We start from the raw sequence: 11,932 nt of genomic DNA, 5'->3' as shown, positions 1-11,932 counted from the left end.
GGGTGGGAATTGCAAAAGACCTGATGGACAGCTGATGGGGGGTGGGGGGGTGGGGTGACTTCAAATGCCGGATGCCGGCTAACCAAACCTAAACGTATAAATAGCGTTGAAAGGTGGTTGCTCTCAGTGCTGACTTTGACCCGATCACTCGCTTTGACCTGCATGTTGGCTGTGTTTGGCAATTAAAGCTTTGCAAGTATCTTCATCTGCTGGTCTTTATTTTGAATTGCACAGATCCAGAGCAGAAAGGCCAAGAATGCCTCTCCAAAATCTCCAACAGCATAAGGACTTATTTCCTTATAAATGATCTATGATGCGTTATATCAGGCCCCTTCAATCTTCCCTTCTGTCTCTAGTTAAAAGCTCAGAGCTAATGATAAGCTTCTAACAAACCAGATTATTACATGCGGGATGTTAATAGCCACTCCGTATGTTTGCCTATAGCTACTTATATTGTAGTTGGCTGGGATACTGATAAACCTCCCTGAGGAATGTCTTTAAAATTCATCCATAATTTCCTGTTTGTTGCAAGTATACTAAACAGTCGAAGAAGAAACAGTGGAAGAATATCTGAAGGACGGTGAAAAAGATGCATTGAAGATAGTATTACCAAGAAGGCTTGCTGAGTACTGGAGAGACAAAACTGGCTTACAAGAAAGACCAGATGAAGAACATAAAAGAGACATGACAAAGCAAAGTATTTCATGGACCATACATAAAAATAGCAGGAAAAACAGATCACAACAAGACCTGGCAATGTCTAAGAACAAAATTTGAAGCTAATTCTGGCTGCACAAAACCAAGTCTTAAGAATGAATGCACTGGACAATATGAAAAAAGAAATAAAATATTTAATTATTCACATATTGACAGCAGCACAAATAGTCTTCGCCCAAAATTGGAAAAATAAAGATATACCAACGGAGGATAAAGTGATTAGTAAAATTATGGAATGTGTGGAAATGGACAAGCTTACAAAGGAGATACAAGAAAAGGATGAAACGGATTACTATTTAGTATGGGAGAAATGGTATAATTGGTTAGAGGGGGGAAAAAAGATATGGAAAGAAATGAGAAGTAATAAATTACAGATAGGAAATTAAGTACCAATTTAGGTTAATAGTAAATCAAATGTGTAGATGAAGAGAACACATAGAGACGATGTATTAGGAATATAGGTATAAGGGATATGTTAAAATAAGAAAGAGAAAATGTATAATTATGAATATAGATTACCGATGTGACAAGGTGAAAAGATGTAAAGATGGATTTTTGTTTATTTGTTTGTGTGTTTTGTTGTTGTTTGTATATTTGTTTGTATTTTTTTTAAAAAAGTTTAATAAAAAAATTAAAAAAAAAAGAATGAATGCATATAAAGCCAGAATTGAAAAGACAATGACAGCAAATGCTGGCTATGCAAAGAAACTGGAGAAACAGTAGATCATTCAGTTAGCTGCTGCAAGAAAATTGTACAGACTGACTACAAACAATAACGTAACAAAATACAAATGAACGTATGTTGTAATAACTGCAAGAAATATCATTTGCCTGAAAATAAGAACTGGTGAAATCACAAAACAGGCAACGTAATAGAAAATGAAGAAACTATAATATTCTGGAACTGTAGAAGTCAAACAGACAAGCACCTGCCACATAACACCCCAGACTTAACAACTGTCAATAAGAAAGGTAAAAAAACAATCTAGGTAGTGGACTTTGCAGTACCTGGAGACAGCAGAATTAAAAAAAAAAACCCAGAGAAAATCATAACATGCCAAGATCTGCAAACAGAAGTAGAATGACTGTGACAAAAAAGCAGGGCAAATATAATATCAATAATAATAGCATCCTTGGGTACTAATATCTGGAATAGTACTTGCCCATCATCAGCATTGACAACTCCACCATCAGTCAATTGCCAAATGGAGCTTCACTTGGAACAGCTTACATCCTGCAAGGATACCTTTAAGACCGTCAAACAACAACATCTGTCTATTCCAAGTCCTTGGGAAGGGCTTGATAAGTAGATAAAACTGCCAAATCCAGTCTAAGCGTCTGACTGAGTGGGTGACCAACCATAATAAAAATAATGGCTTTTCAGAAATCAAAGCAATTCTGAGCAAAAATTATATTCTTTCTATCTGTTGTTATCATGTGCTAAATCCAATAAAATGACTGAATTAATATCAAGTGTTATTAATGAAAGTAATTGATTTTAATCTCCATTTAGGGATATCATAAATCTTATTCATTTGTTTCAAGCTAACGGAGATTGTTATCCCTCTGGATACAGACAGTCTTGACCGAGTTGTTGACAATGAACCCTGGTGTAAGATCCAGGGTCTACACAAGGAGCCCTTGGAGCTTTCAGCAATAGCTCCTGCAACAACATCAGCCCAGATTCATCTCATGTTCTTTCTCTTCCAAGTACTGTGTTTCCCTGAAAATAAGACCCTGTCTTATATTTTTTTGAACCCCGAAATAAGTTTGGAAGATGTGGAGAGACCTGGTCCATAGAATCATCAAGAGTTGGATATAACTGAATGGATAACATCATCCTCATTATCATCATCAATGCAATCAAGGGTTGGCTTGAGTTGGGTTGGATCACTGCAATCAAGAGTTGGGTTGGGTTGGATCAATGCAGTCAAGGGTTGTTTTGGTTATTCCAAGATATCATAAGTGAACCTTTGCATGTGAGCCACTTAGTTGTCATAAGAGAGATCTAATAAATCTTCCTCCACCAACACTTGCCCAACACAAAGAACTTCACAAGGAAGAAAAAGAATGTTAAAAGGACCTTTCTCCAGCTACACTAATTGTGCTATTGAATGGAGAGAATTACTTTCAATCTGAGCAGCTGCACAGCTTGTTGCTGTTCGGCACGGCTTCATTTGCAGCCCCACGTGGATTGCCACTCTAAATTTCCTGTAGAGTCTCCGACGCCAGGCGAACATTCTCCCGGGATCATTAGGCTGCTCTCAATTTAGGTTGCCAATATAAATGTGAAAGTTACAATTTAACAGTGCCCCTGAAATGGTATATCATCATATGCCCTTGGACGAGGATTAGAGAAACCCCAGAATGCTGGGGAAACAGGCAGCAGCAGTTTTAAGGACAGGGGAAAGACTGAGACAGTCACATCACCAGAAGTAGCCAGGAAAAGCTGCATTGCTCAGGCTGTGCACAAGCAGCCTTTAAAAGGCAACAATGCACACTGCATCCATATTTTGTGCTTCGTAATGAGGTTGGAAATGTACAGACCCAAAGGTACCCAGTGAGTTTCCCCTAATATTCAGTCTACCTTATCGCTCTGTGCTCTTTTCCAAGTAAACAAGAAACAGTCTTCACATTACATAAAGCTTATCGACATGAGTGAATGATGTGAACCTGGCTGATTTTTAAAAGATGGAGCAGGGAAAGAGAAATCACTGAGCTCTTTAACAGGCAGTTGGGGTTGCTGAAGTAACTAAATGGGTAGGAGTTATTTCCCCCTTCTTTTTCTCAACCTGTAATTGGTAGTTACATAGCAGAGAAATTTAATCTCTCATTTGGTTAGGTTTTATATCTGTGCCAAACATCTCAACCTATGAGCAGCTAATGGAATTCCCAAATCATTTTAATGATGAAAAACAGTAAAGCAGCTCCTTTTTTTTTTTTTAGACTGTAATCTCTATTTCCAAAGTAATGGAATAAGAAAATAGCTATTTAATTGCTTTTTTATTTAGTTGACAGTTCTGGCTCCTATAAATTTTTTTAGAAGTGCCTTTTTAGAGAATAAGCTACCGCTTCAATTGCTCGTTTATCCAGGTGATTCTTTCTCAGGACTTCATAACTAATGAAAAAAGAGAAATAGAATAGAATAGAATTACAGAGTTGGAAGGGACCTTGGAGATCTTCTAGTCCAACCCCCTGCCCAGGCAGGAAACCCTACACCACTCCAGATAAATGATTATGTTGCTTTTTCAGCTTGTCCCAGAATTATTAATCCCAATTAAATGCCAAAAATCTGTAAATAATGAAATTAAATTTTGCCTTCTTTTCCCATGGGATCTGTTCTGGAACGCAGACAAAGATAGCAAGCTTCCAGAATATACTGTATGACAATGTTGGTTTTGGAACAGGAATCTTGGAATAAGAGATTGAACTTGTTAATGGATCCGCTTAATTGATCTGCTAAATTAAAAGCTGTCCTAGAAAGGCCCATTTCCTGGAAAAAAAAATAAATTTAAAGTTGAAAGCAGCCACCAAGACTTTGATCTAATGTCACATTTATTTATTTTTTAAAGGCAAGATAAAAGAAAGAGAAGAAAGAAGGAAAAGCTAAGGTACATTGCACTTTTCTTGTTCCAGCAGCTTTATTTTTCAGAGTGATCTGGCCAGAAGAAGGGGGGAAAAAAACAACCTAGGGAAAAATCTGAACATTTATAATGTACATTATGGAACAGAATCAAATGTGATACAAACTCAATTCCCCCAAATGTTTTTTTATTGCATTAAATCCACTGTAGCTTCCTTTGCGGTACATACATACACAGAGATGCAGTTTTAAAAGGACTAAAATTATAGATATGCTAGTAATAACCAAAACAAACAGCAGTAACCTCTTTCATCTATGAGCAGGCAGAACCGTCTTATCTATTATATATCTGTAAGTTTGTGAATAAAATAGCAGATGTCTTTTCTTAACAATTTTTTTCAGATGGATGGATCTGCTGTAGCCTGAGTAAAATAAGTGCAAGAAGAGAAAGGAGTTTGTGACCTGCAGGGGGAGTTATGACTGATCTAATGCACACTTCCCAGACCAATACAGGTACTCCTCGATTTACAGTCATATGTTTAGTGACGGTTAGAAGTTCCAAAGGCACTGAAAAAAGTGACTTATGACTGCTTTTTACACTTATGACCTTTGCAGAATTCCCATGGCGATGGTGATCAAAATTCAGACACTTGGCAACTGGCATGTATTTATGACTGTTGTAGTGTCCCTGGGTCATGTGATCACCTTTTGCAACCTTCTGACCAGCAAAGTCAATGGGGAAGCCAGATTCCCTTAACAACCATATTACTAACTTAACTTCAGTAATTCACTTAATTACTATGTCAAGAAAGGCTGTAAAATGGGGCAAAACTTACTTAACAACTGTTTCATTTAGCAACTGAGGCTTTGGATTCAGTTGTGGTTGTAAATCGAGGATTACGTGTATACAGATTAAAACGCCATTAACCTGCCAGCTTTTGAATTTTTCAAATATTTGGGACTGATAAGGGACATTTTCAAAGGAATATTTTGGGGGAAGTAAAACTTTAAAAAATAATTTAATTTAATTTAATTTAATTTAATTTAATTTAATAATTTAATTTAACTTAACTTAACTTAACTTAACTTAACTTAACTTAACTTAACTTAACTTAACTTAACTTAACTTAACCTAACCTAACCTAGCCTAACTTAACTTAACTTAACTTAACTTAACTTAACTTAACTTAACTTAACTTAACTTAACTTAACTTAACTTAACTTAATTTAATTTAATTTAATTTAATTTAATTTATATGCCGCCCCTCTCCAAAGACTCAGGATGGCTCACAATACATTTAAAAAATCATTATAAAAAGACATTGAAAAATTAAAAAACATTAAAAGCATTAAAAACTCATTCACATCATTCATGGCCAGATCTCGCCAGATCACAAGAGCGAGATCAACAGCCCCAGGCCTGCCGGAAAAGCCAGGTCTTCACTGCTTTTCGGAAGGCCAATAGGGTGGAGATGGTCTGGACCTCAGGAGGTAACTGGTTCCAGAGAGCTGGGGCAGCCACAGAGAAGGCCCTCCCCCACGGCCCGCCAGCCGACATTGTTTAGCTGATGGGACCCGGAGGAGACCAACTCTGTGGGATCTTACTGGTTGCTGGGAGCTAAAAATATACTTTGAAAGATGCCGTTATGCATGTCACACCCTTCCTAATAGAAGACTTTACAAGGTGGGAGGTGTGTCCTTAGCCACATTTGTAAATATCACACACACCTGCAAATGCAATCAGGTCTAAGAATCATTTTGACTTCACGAACAACAAGAAATGAAGAATAGGAAAATAACAGAGTTGTATGGAACCTTGGAGGTCTTCTAATCCACCCCCTGCTCAAGCAGGAGACCCCATACCATTTTAGACAAATGGTTGTCCAGTCCTTTCTTAAAAGCCTCCAATGTTGGAGCACCCACAACTTCTGAAAGCAAACTATTCCACTGATTAACTGATGCCAGTTTTGCTACTGATTTGACCACCAGAAAGTCCACATCGGGTATAGCTATCATGTTAGACAATTGTTTGATTGGCTGGAAATCAATTCGTCAAAAACATATTAGTCTATCTACTATGGAGGCAGAATTCTCATGTTTGTCACTGGTTTGTACTGAGCTGATTTATTACAAACAACTAACGATGGATATTGGTTTAAAGATGGATTATCCAATTGTAATACATGAGGACAACCAAGCTGCTATAAAAATGGCAACAAATTTAGCAGTTAAAACTAGATCTAAGTATACTGACATTTGGTATCTGAATGTTCGGCAGTGTATCCAAAGCAACATGGTTAAGTTGGAATATTGTATGTCGGAAGACAATATTGCTGATAATTTTACCAAAGCACAAGGTGCTATCAAACATAAAACGTGTTGTGAAAGCTATGGATTAAGAATCTAAACTGTATATATTGACCTGTCCAAAGGGGAGAATGTTAGGATATGGTTTGAGCCTAACAAGTTGTCCAGGTAATATATGTGTTCTGTGACTTTAATATGAATATGTATTGTGTGACTTTAAAGTTTTACTGCTGATTCATTATAATGCTGAGTCATGCTGTAATTAGATAATCACTAGCTGTAAATGTATTTAAGAAAGGTACTGTAACGTAGTCAGTTGATGATAAACTACCATAGTGTGTGGAGTTGCTATCATTGTGCTATCATCGTTGGATGGATCTGCTACCATCGTGGTTTGTGAACCAGAGTGAGTTTGTTATTCTAACCAACTACTGTTTGTGTGGTAAGAAGATTTTTGTATCACTGGACTGATTTAACTGGCAAAGACTTGGATTGATTTTAAAGACTATGAGATTGTTTTTTCACTATAAAGTAAGCTTTTGATAAACCAGTTTGCACATCTCTTATTCATTGTTCTCGGCAACGTTTCTCTGTGCTCTACACTCTGCTGGTTGGTAACACAACAACAATATCCTTAACAGTTCTAACTGTCAGGATTTTTTCCCCCTTAGTTCTAGGTTGGTTCTCTCCTTGATTAGTTTCCATCCATTGCTTCTTTTTCTGTCTTCAGGTGCTTTGGAGAATAGGTTGACTCCCTCTTCTTTGTGGCAATCCCTTATGAAACACACACACACACGACAGAGATAGATGGAGAAGGGGAGAGAGAGAGAGAGAGAGAGAGAGAGGGAGGGAGAGAGAGGGAGATGTATGACATGTTGAAACTTCACCAATGGAATTTCAATTAAACAAATTCTCCTCACAATAGAATTGTCTTCTGTCCATGCATCCACAAGTACAGTTGACACTGGAATATGTTAAAGCATGATGGAAGGAAGATTCAATCCTTTCAGTGCTTCAAGGAACAATTCTGGAGGGTTGCCTAGAATCATTTTCCAAGTGATCTGCATACCAAAGCTGGATTCCCAGCTTGGGCTATATCTCCGGTGGTCTGTGACCACCATCTAGGATTGCCAGGTTTGCTTCCAAAAAATAGCGGACAAGTGGGGGGGGGGTGTCAAGTAGTAAAAAAAAAAAAAAATTACAATTAAATTATATATTTTCTTACAAACATTTTAACAAGCCATTTTAGGTCAGTCGACACAAGCTACAATACATTTTAAAAATGTGAACTGTACATAATTTTATAATATATTTTTATTTTAATCTCATCATTAATTTTTTCGGAGAATCGAGTTCAATGGATATTCGATCTTTGTCTCATTCTAACTTATGAAAAAAAAAAAAGACAAAACGCGATTCTCCTATCCTTATTCTCTTAGACTGTACAGCTTTAGATTACGTACCATTTCATCATAAACCTTTGGAATAAAAAAAATGTCGACTATTTTGTGAAAAAAAATAGTGAACATAATATGAAAAAAGCGGACTGTCTGCTCAAATAGTGGACACCTGGCAACCCTACCATCTGAAGCTGAACAAAGCACAGTTTTATCTTACAAAGCAAAGGAGATAAAAGATATGGACTGAGTTTCAGAGAAAGAAAGAAAAAAATGGCTTTGTTTGCATGCAAGTATAGCAGGAATTCCTCCATAGAGACTTTTGGTGTCTCCCCTGTTCTGATGGAGTGCTGACCATGCCATGTCAGAAAGCAAAGCTTATTCCTGTAGGTCTCATGGGAAGCCAAGCCTGTAGAGGTGAAACGTCCCTCTGCTTCTCCCAACAGAGAATGTCATATGTCTGTGACGAGTACATCCTGAAAGAGTACTTCTGAAGACATGGCTTCTGGGGATATTTTGACGCACTCTTCTAAATTTCAATTCCATGGGTTTTCAATAAATAAATAAATAAATTTAAAAAATCATTTTTTTAAAAAAAATCACAAAAATACAACATAAAAAAAAAGAATGCTTGCCATTTTGCATCAAATGGCTCTCACTTTCTTGTACAATGACAGATGAGTGCAAAGATATTGAAATACCAATATTAAAACTGTGTGCAGTTAAATATTTGACTGACACTTAATACAAAATGATATTGACTGCATTAGACTACTCCGCTGATCTTCTGATTATTTTGGATAAGTGTCTCCCCTATTTTTTCTGATGTATCTTTCGACTTCTCCCTTCACAAGCCTAGATAGTCCTCCCGTATAACTTTCTCATGACCAAATTGCCTTTGACAGTATTCCAAGTCTATTTCTGAGAAGAAGCTTTAATTTTTAATTTACATCGTGCCAACTATAGGAAGGCTATTTCAGGGACATATATGATTTTACTGATGTATAGAAAATTACTAATCAGCCCCAGAAGAATAGCTGTAATAACAAAACTGTTTTAAAATGATCACAATAGGAAAATTGCTTGTCTTTAAACAAGCAAACATTAAAAAATGCTGTTCAACTACAATTAGTACATTCATGAGAGGGAAATATGATCAATAAAAAACCGTAAGTTCTGTTTCCCAGGAGTTTTTATTGCTATTGCCTATATGCAATAATGCAAGATCAAGAATTAATACATTCTGATGAACATCTAGGAAGGAAAATAAGGGAAAACATATTGGGGTTTATGCATATTGCAAATATAATTATGGCTAATAATGTCTAGGCAATTGTTTATGTTTGGAAAACAATCTGCACAAATTTTACTTCCTTCCTTAATCCTATACATGGAATGGGGAGAGAGTCAAGAGCTCTTTTTCCATGGGCTCCCTGGGCCTTCTTCTTACTCCTGGCCCATAGTGATTTTAAGAAATCACACTTAAATTAAGACCAGAAATTTTCCAGTTAAAGAGCTGAATTTATTATACAGTTATACAGTAGGAAATTGGTCTTCTGCAAATAGACAGAAGGAGTAAAGAACATGAATTTAGAAAAGCACCTCCTACAGGAGGGTTTGTGGAGGACTAGATATCTTTCTCTAATTTTCTCCTGGTAGTATATTTTATTTATTTTGGAAAGCCCATCAGAGCAAGTTGACTGTGCTGACACACACACACACACACACACACACACACACACACACACACCACAGGTGTAAGGAGTTTTTATTAAGGCTTTTGAGCCTGAATTGTATTCCCCAGCAATTTTCTGTGCTGGCACCAGCTCAACCCCAATGAGTTTCACAGGCTACTCAAATGAAGCCAACACTAGTCTTCAAGGCAAGGCAAGGCCAGGCCACTAGGCAAAAGCAAGTTCCCAAGACAAAGGCAAGTTCCAAGACAAATCCAAATCCAAATCCAAATCCAAATCCAAATCCAAATCCAAATCCAAATCCAAATCCAAATCCAAATCCAAATCCAAATCCAAATCCAAATCCAAATCCAAATCGCAAGGCAAGGCAAGGCAAGGCAAGGCAAGGCAAGGCAAGGCAAGGCAAGGCAAGGCAAGGCAAGGCAAGGCAAGGCAAGGCAAGGCAAGGCAAACAGCTGAAGAGACATGATCTGAAGTTCAAGGCAAGAACACACAGCAAGAAAACAAACAAGTTGTTCCCAGCATCACCTCCATCTGTCTGCTCTGCTAAATAGCCAACTTCTAGTGCAGCCCATGAAGAAGGGTGAGGCTTTCTCCTCACGAGTAATCTGGATGACCTTCACTGCTCCTGCCTTTTCTGTTTCCTATGTGTTCTTGGATCAAGTGCAGAAGGCAGTTCCTTTTCCTCATCACTGACCAACTGCATGCTTTCCCTACTTGAAGCCTCAGAGCTGTCCTGCTGCAGCTGAGCTTCGGCCAAATCACTTTCAGATGGTTGCTTGAAGCCATTGACCAACTCCCCTCCAGATGTGCCTGAAACTGTTTCATCCTCCTCCAAGCTGACATCTGGAGAGGTATCTAGGGAAGTGTCTGGGAGAGTCATCACATTGCCAGAGTTCTAAATGTTGAAAGGGGCAAGAAGAAGAGCACTTCTCCATTTCCATCTACAGGGTCTTCAAGATCCCAGAATTCCATTGTGCAGAACTTTGATTTCAGCTCAGGGTGTTTCCATGGTATCTCAGCTGTTTTTCAATATCCAATATTAAGAAATATTTCTTTCTTAATTTTCAGTGGTTTCCAGTTTGGGTATTTTCTTCTGGGCACAAGACCAAATTATGCTCATTGATGGGAAGACAAGATCACTGCTCTAAAAGCAAGTTTATGATCACTGTACTATTAAGGCTGACTGCAACCCCTTTGAATCCAACAGGAGATTTGGGTTAATTTTCAACAGGTAAACGGTATATGCAATATTAAGCAACAAATCATTTTGGAATGGGAACAAATTATCATTTGGTTTTTCTCCAACGCATCCTGTACAAGTTCTTCTTTTCAATGGTTATTTATTTATTTATTAAAACTTTGTCAGAATAGCTCGTGAAACACAAAGCAACAAGTGGGGGTGGGGGGAAGACAAAGGCAGTTAAGAAAGCTGTAACTTTGCCACTTCTGTCTTTTGTGTAACAGATGCCTTTCTTCTCCATTTCCATTAGGGTGAAACAAGCAAACAAACAGAAAAGAAAGCTTTTTGTCTCATAGCTTTTGCAGAGACAGATCTGTAAGAGAAAACGTACATTTGTTACTCATAGCAACCGGATGCTGCATTTGTCAATTAATGGCATGATGGCAACATATGTGATCAAGCTCTTTCAGAGATGGAATAAGAGTGGAGAAAGCAAGCGAGCCTACGGAGGATTTGTGGGGTACTGAAGACATCATTCATGTTATTACATGGTGCAGAAAGCACGGCTTAGTAAAGGAAACCCTGGATTGAGTGGTAACAGCTTCTGAAACAGAAATAGCTGCTTCTGTAACTGAGCTTTGGTTGATGAAGTAGAAAACATAAGTATCTTGCAAGGAGAACAGAGCAGGGACAGCCAAGGTACTTGGAGCCAATATTCAATGCTGGGTGAATTCATGTTACCTTTTCAATCATTGGAAGATCCTTTGGGGATAAACTTTAGAACATGGTCTTAGTGTCAAGGAGAACAGCTGATTTTTTACAAAACAATAAAAAAGAGGGCAGGAGGACAATGGGAAATCCTACCTGTTGAGAAGTGGTAGTCCAGTTGCGTTAAAGTTACTGATACCCTTTGGGCTTCACAATGAGTTTGTGCTGGTGTTGGAAGAAATATCCTTCTGGGTTCTGCTCCAGGTGGGGAAAAAGACACTGGAAACATGGAGACTGTTTGGAAAGATGGTTTAATGGTGGACAGGATCACATGGCTTTAGTT

Source organism: Pantherophis guttatus, chromosome 1, assembly GCF_059756535.1.
Source record: "Pantherophis guttatus breed Tessera chromosome 1, ASM5975653v1, whole genome shotgun sequence".
In the NCBI taxonomy this organism is placed as follows: domain Eukaryota; kingdom Metazoa; phylum Chordata; class Lepidosauria; order Squamata; family Colubridae; genus Pantherophis; species Pantherophis guttatus.
Note: the sequence above shows the minus strand (reverse complement) of the source record.